This window comes from Schistocerca serialis, chromosome 4 (genome assembly GCF_023864345.2).
Source record: "Schistocerca serialis cubense isolate TAMUIC-IGC-003099 chromosome 4, iqSchSeri2.2, whole genome shotgun sequence".
NCBI lineage: Eukaryota > Metazoa > Arthropoda > Insecta > Orthoptera > Acrididae > Schistocerca > Schistocerca serialis.
The window spans coordinates 189,065,149-189,073,433 of record NC_064641.1 but is presented as its reverse complement, the minus strand read 5'-3'; positions in this window follow the sequence as shown (position 1 = coordinate 189,073,433).

Sequence of the window (8,285 nt, the reverse complement as noted above, 5' to 3'; positions counted from 1 at the left end):
TAAACAAAATAACTGTCTTGAGCATTTCAGCCTACTCTGTTGTGAAAGCTAGTTATTAACAATCAGTTAATCATTAAAGCAGAAAATCCATAAGAAATGGTGGAAGTGGGTGCTAGTTAATCTGTCAAGCTGTGGTCATAATTAATGAAATTTAATGACAAGCAGAAAGATAGATACAAGTAAGACAATAATACATTGCTGTAGCCTCACGTTGGCTTGTTATTGTTCATAACAAATGTGCCAAAATACTTCCATGGCACACTGTGTTATTGTTGACTTGAATGAAAGTTTTAAAAAAAATTGTGCTTGCCATTGTAGATTCTTGGTAATTAAGATCACTGTAAGTGTGAACAGGAACTTCACTCACTGTAGGCAGAATAGACACCTTTTCTGTAAATACCCTATCCAAATTTAATAAAATATTTCTCCCCTCCATGTTTATAAATTTCATGTTGTTTCAAGTTGTGTCTACATTGTGACCATTACATGCCTTCATACAGATAACTGTTGTAACATGCATTTATTGTCCATACTTTACTGGTATTTTATGGTGTGTAATATGACTTAACACAATGTTTCTTTTGGGATACAAAGACTATAATGAAGTTTACAAAACAGTCTGCACATAGTGATTCTTGTAAAACATTTGATCATAGTCTGGAAGAAGTATGTTTTAAAACATTGTTAATAGTTATTAGGGATATTTGTTGTCAGCAGTTTTTGTCTCTTGTAATGGCTGTGAGCATTTTACATTGGCTAAATGTAGTAGTTGCAGCCTAGAAGACAGTTGTACACTTTTTTAAAAAAAAGAAGTCACTACAGTAAAATAAAATATCACCTAAGTAGGGCTGTGTTATTTTTTCTCGTTGTAATTGTGACAAATACAGGTAGAATAAAAGGTAGTTTATGTTTCTGCATAATTCAGAATCCTCCACATTTTAGTCTGGAGATATTAAAATAATACTCATACTTAAATATGTAAATGTTATTCTAACTACAGAATAATTTTAAACTTTTAAAGTTTTGCTGAAATATATGTTTGGTTATACAAACAGGGTCCTTAATAAGTGTATACCAATGCTTTGCATATAGATCTGCTGACATTTTCAACTAAAAGTATAAATTTTTATAAACAGTTCTATATCTGTCAAATCTTCATGGAACAATCCTTTACTTTTGTGTGTATTTATTACAAGTGTCCATTTAGGACATTGATCTTTGTGTATCCTTCTGATAGAACTCTTTTTGCCCCCTTTCTTACTTGAGTCTCAGTTGCACTGGCTTTGTAATAAAAATGCCTATATTTTTCCACAGCAGTAACTGGTAATGAATGTTTAAGAATTGGGGGATACTAATTAAAAGAGAAATCTGGATTCCTCCAATGAATCAACTCCACAGCCATTAAACTGTCATACTAAATAACGAAACTGAATTTTCTAATACAAGTGGTATAACTGAACAGAAGATTTTGGGTGCATATGTAGACATTTAACTTTTTGTGTATCCAATTTCCAATTCTAGAGCATTACAGTGTTGTGTCATTTTATCAGAGAGAACATCACTACTGTAAGTCTGAATTTTACACCTTTCGAGTATACTGGTGGTGTAATACATAGTGATGTATTTCATGTAGTTGGAAATCAATTCTATGTATTAATTTGTTGAATTTGGTTTGTTAAAATTCTCCCAGTAATTCACAATGAACAGTAATTTCTTAACATTATAAAGCTTGATACCGTTGTTCACAAATGGAGTAAAATAATGCAGATGTAGGGGCTATCCCAGTATTAACATGGACAGACACTCAAGACCAACGAAGAATCTGATCTGTGTGCAGATATTGTTGTCATAATTAAAGCTGGAATTTTGAAGGCCAAAGTTACTGTTCATATTATAATAATGAGTGACTGAAAAAAGTTGCAGTACCATAATTTCATGTGAATCCATGTTCCCTTAGAGCAGTACATGCCGTACGAATTCAGGAAACAGCTGTAATGTTAGTCCAAGTAACATATTGTGCTTGCTCAAGAATTCAAGGTAAGAAGAAAACCATCCTTTGTTGTACAGGCACCATATTTCAGTTGTCACATATTTATTGCTTATGGAAAATGCTTTGTGGGATACGAACAATGGTATGCATAAAGACAACAACATTCAGTGTAGCAAAGACAACAACATTCAGTGTAGCAGGAGGGCTGATGAGAGGGTAGGCTGGCTTAGCTATCAGCTGGAAGAGGAGGAGGGGGGGGGGGGGCCTTGGGCATGTGTGTACACAGGATGCAGGCACTCATCTGATGGTAAATGAAAATGTGATGGCTATACAGCAGTCCTCAACACCTTGTTTATATGTTCATCGATTTGTATGTTCATCTATTTATATGCCATCTATTTGTGCAAAATGGCAATAGGATCGAAAAAACGCAATAGTAACAACAAATTCTTGTTACTGAATGTAATGGCTCCTTTACATGAAAAAGGGAGAAAAAGAATCTAGCAGAATTTCTCAGCTGTTATAGTAGCACCAGGGGAGGGGGGGTATTTTACCATGAGGTATCCCAGTCAAGCAAGAATTTCTCCTTTTAATTATACATTATTATCCTAGAATTCTTAAATAATAAGAATTTTGGAAAAATGTTGCTGATGGTATGAACTGTGAACACATTGATTTTGGAACAGTGTTACTTTATCTCTTTTGACGTTAATTGCTAGATGTACCTTCAGGTTGACATCTTCCCCTAAACCAACTTGCAGTTGTCTAGTTTTTACTAGTACATATAAATGAAACACTTCTGATCTCATTGGACTGAGAGATCATAAGTCTTTGTTTAATATTGATTTATTTCATGACTTTTTGCAAGAGTTTCTGTGCACAACTAAAATGGAAATATTCGTTCCTTCAGTGAAGTGAAGCTGTTATATAATCCACAGGTTTTGGATGTGTCATGTCAATCATACACCTTGTGAGAAAGAATGTTTGATAATCTGGAGATTGCTTGGAAGAGAATATAAGTGGGCTTACCAATGAAACAGATAGTGAGTTGTTCTTACATGCATATGTATATCTTCTCTCTGGTGCAGTTAAATGTAACATGGAAAAAGAATGAATACAGATTAAACATTTGTTTTCTTATGTGCATAGAAGTGGAGATTTATTGAAATAAGTTTCTCATCTGTTGGTTAATTATATGAAAGAAGTTCAGTTCACGAAAGTGAAGGTGTTAGTTAGAAGTTGTTAGTTAGGTTGACATATAAATATTTTGGCTGTGGAGTTAGATTTCATATTTTTAAAGCTACTAAATCATAGATGCATTGGATTTTCAAAGTAGTAGTAATTGGTTTGTTTACTACTTAATGTGTTACTGTCAAACATATTTATTTCATTTTTCGCTTAAAACTGTTGTGTGTACAGCAGATTTATTTTTATTTTGCAACATATTTGATATTTTATTACAGTTTTCTTGAAAATGGTGTTGTAAATAAGGATGTTTTATGCAGTGATTTCACCATTTTCTGGAAGTCATAAAGTGCTCTCTTGTATATTTGCCATTTTAGGATGGATTTTGCAGTAACAATATGTTTGTAGATAAGTAATATGACAGTTGTGTATTTCAGGGACATGTGTATGCCATTGCTTATTAGCATTTCTAGTTGTGATGACATTGATACTATTGTCAAGGCAGTTTCCAAAGTGTAACCGGACTGATAGCTCTCTGTGATAAGTGCTCTTTCCCCAAATAAGGGAAATTGTGCTGGTGCTGAAACATTGTAGCCGTATTACAATAATAAGTCATTTGGTGCAGCTTTTATAGTTTTGTGATGTGAAAGCATTCTGGAACTGACAGAATGATGTTTGTGGTTTGTAGTTAACTTGCCAGTGCATTCATTGTTGTAGAATACATGTGCACATTTCCAAATTATTTGAAGGACACTGTAAATCTGTGTGCATTTTATATTTCTATATTTGACTTGCATAATGGATGTATTCAAGAAATGTATTTTTATCTGATCAATTTCTGATACTCAAACTTGGGAACTGCCAAGACAATGTATACTCATCCAGCTTGCCATGTTTATGTGACTTTACTGTTTTCTATGTGCAAATTGTTATTTCTATTTTTTTAATAGTATAGTGAACAGTATGTACAATTAATCGTCGCTTTCGACATTACGTGTACCTTTGAACATAGCTGCTAAGTTTCAGTGGCCGTGTCAGAATTATATTAAAACAAATAAACCCTCGGTCACAAATATTAAGTCAAAATTGACCAGTTCTGTATTCAGTGATTGCAAGATATGCAAATATGATTTAAAAATGCATAGATATTCCATTTGTAACATCCATATTAATAGCATATTTTGCTGTCTATTGGTTACAGTAAAAGTTTTTGTGTCACAAGTTAATGAATAGCTTATGTGATGCTAAGTTATTTTAAATGTGAAATCTGAGCATAAATTTTGTTTTGTAAATTTGTTTTAATATGTTGCACTTATTTGACAAAACATCTTTTGTTTAAATTTTTTACACTCTTGTCAGTTGAGGAAATCTAATTTTTTTTTCTGCTTAAAGCAAACCTGTAATTCTTTTTCACTTCTCGTTTCAGTTGTCTACATAAACTTCCATATGTTGCTTTCACTGAAACAGAAGATGCAGTCAGTTTTTTTGTAAGGCTTTGCAACCTCCTAAGTATTCTAATGTTCTTCAAAAGATTTGATCTTGAAGTAATATTTGGGTACTCCATCAGTGCTGTTTGATACTTTTCATTGTAGCTTAAAAATAATACTGGTGCTGAAATATGGGCAGTCTCCCCATTTCTTCACTCCTCTTCAGGCTTGCCAAAAAAAAGGAACATGCATCTAAAACTAAGAAATTTAGAAAGACTGCTGATGTTTTATGTGGACACAGTTACAAAAAATAAACTAGGTTATATCTGATGTCTTCTCTCCACTGTCAGATACATTTCTTTCCTCTGGGGTACAGCTACTTCCAGAATCGATTATGTGATGTACACCACATTTGATGGAGGAACTAGTTTTCTTGCAGAGCTTCTGCAAAATTTTCAAACTTGCCATTTTAGAAATTTTTATGGCTTACATTGTAGATAAGAACAAGACAATCTTATAAGCACTATCAAAGGGTACTTCTGTCTCTTTCCTTTTATTCCCTTATTTCACTAACAGAAAAGATCTACTTTTCTGCAAGCCAGTCAGTATTCTTATCTTGCCAGTAAATTAAAACTGAGTGATGAAGCTGCATTGTTAAAAAGATATTAAGTACTTTTTATTAAAGTTCACTGTTTTAAAACTATACTGTTACAACCAGTGAGTCTCCAACTCTATATGAAGAACAATTTTTTTATATGTATGTATATGTGCTATGTAGACCTTTTGGCACCATTTTATTAAACTTTTGACTCATAAGCAACATTTTCTTGTTTTGTATGTGATAATTTGTCACTCTAGAACTTTCTAACACTTCAACATGTGCATCACATTTGGAAAAGTATTTGCTGATAAGTACAAATGCTCATTTAGTGTATGTATTCACTGTTATGAATAAACATGTTTCTTCTCTCTTAAATACTTTGCTTTGTGCTGTTGTATCACGAGCACAAAAAATTCACAATATTTCCAGATGCCTGAACATAGTTTCAGTAAATTTCACTCCATGCAGTTGCTTCAGATGGCAAGAAGGTCCCAGCAGAATGTAAATAAAAAATAATTCCTGTAGGCCAAGGTGATAAAGATTGAGAAGCAACATCTGTTTCATATACCAACACTCTGTATGATGTGTTTTTATGTATAAAATGAAGAAATAATTTTTGGTACATTTTTGATGTTTATTGTTCTTTGGACTGAGATTTGTCTGTTGTATTATAATAGTAGTGAAAACTGCTTTCTTTTGTTACTGGTGCCATTAATGTTTTATAGGTGCAATGCATTGCTAAAGTCATTAATGAACAGCATTTTGTTGTTTTCCTCTTGAATTGTAATAAAGTAACTGAGACATCTTTATTTGAACATACGTTATATTTAAATTGTCATTTTGGAAAACTGAATGCTTTTAAAGATATCTGTTGTTGAATCACTATAAATTTGTTTTTGTTGAACCTTCCTCAAAATATGTTGTACTTTTATAAAATCGTAGCTGTTCAGGAAGAAAACTGACACAAAAGCTTTTTAAAAAGAATAACAACTTCATGATGATTGATACAATGAAAACAAAGGGCAAAACATTTTTATTACTGGTTATTTTAAAATCTGTTACATGAAAAGAAACACAAAAAGATGTATTACAATTTACATATGCTAGGCATATGCCATAAGTGCATGAAATACAATAAAATGTCTCAGTTGAGTTTTCATATTTGTTTCTCTGTTTGCGTACTCCTTAACTTTAGTATAGATGCTATTATTTTTTAACTCTTACTAGAGGGACTATGCATGCAATACAAGAATAATTGCGCCAAGTACGCAGATATATTATTATTTTAGTAGCAACTGAAGAGGGTGGAATAGAAAACCACGATGACATTGAAAGTACCTTGCAGTTTTCTGAAATCACTTCAGCATTACAATGTTCACAATCTCAACACCATATTGCTATAAATATGCAGTTTTTGTTTTGAAGCAGAGAACATTCAGTTCTTAGGACAATGTATGAGCTCCCAAAGCTGTGGAAGAGTGAGACAGGAGCTTCAGTGATGATTACACAGCCATGTTGTGGACATTTTGAGTGATAATTTTTCTTTTGGTGACTGTTGGCATGTTCGGACTGATGACGTGCACATTTTTGTACTTGCTGTTGCACCGAACAAGCAAAAATGTTTATTACTTACCTGAACAGAACTTTTTCTCTGTAAACACAAGTACAGCATTACCCTTTCAGTTGCTTCTGAGTTTTCTGAACCCATCTGTGTTCCATGGGAATATGGGAGCCGTTTATTGTTTTAGTTAAACATTCTACCTTTATTTTTTCGAACTTGGAAGATACTAGTCTGAACGAATAGAACTGACTCGAGCTTATTTTGACTAGTTACATGTCAAACTTTTTATACTTGGGGTTACTGTTTTCAGATGACTTTGTTTTATGTATGCTTTTTGTTTCCTTTTATTATACTCATTTGGAGAGATGACTCACATAGGTGCTTGCAGGATGCCGCCACTTGGCAACACGCTGTAAATTTATGTAGATGCATGGTGTTACCGTGTGGCAGTGCATACAGTCTGCCTCCATGGGAAAAGACTATATATAATATTGTTATTTTGGCATAACAGTCAAAAATCAATAATGTGTGTTGAAGATTGGCTGTACGTAAATGCAGCTGAAAGAGTTATTTCTGATAGTTAGATCGCGTCTCAAGAAATTACATTTATGAACCATATAAAATGGTGCTTATGGAAGAACAGATTATGTTTTCATGTTTATGGAACTAAACAATTAATAATTTATCAGTATTTTTGTCTTGCTGCCATATAGCAACAGTATTATCTGCTGCTATGAACATAGCTTTTTTCCAATGTGGGCAGATACAATAACTTTCAAATTGTAGACATAACATCAATTCATGCTTCTGTGAGGATAGAGGTTCTGCATCAATTATGAATATTCCTGGAGAAAGTGGTGATTTGGAACTGGATGACACTGACAGTGAGGAAGTATTTGCAGATGACTAAGAAGATGAGAGGGCTGGGCCTGATATTTGAATTTTTGGTGTAGTTATTTCTGAGACTACTGGTGACAGTGGCAAAGAAGAACAAGGCAAAAGCAATGTATTACACTTAAATGTCATTCTTACCACACAGCAAAGGAATACTTCAAAGCCAAATAAAAGATAAACTTTCATGCAGATATGAGAAATGTTGGAAAGAAGTATCCTTGCCAAAACACCGTCCAATTTTCATGTATCTTGGAAATGTTAGGCCTTATTATCGACAAGTTAAACATGCTGTCTGTTCAAAAAAATCCTTATTGAACAGACTATACTGTTCAAAGGACATCGCTGAATGAAAAAAAAAAAAAAAAAAGAAAAGAAATGGGACTATAAAATGTTTGACGTAAATTGCTTGTGCACACCTTCGTACTGCTGGGAGTAGCCAAAATGAACATCTTATTGACATACAAGCTAGTGGAAATGTTGTGCCACTAAGACTCACTGTTCAAACCAACCGTGTAAAGGGATTTATGTTTGAGTGAGTCAAGAAAAGAAGAGATCTAGAAGAGTTAAAAAGGACAAAAGCCAATGTTCTGTGAGAAATAAATACATTACTCTGCAGTAAAAAAAGCA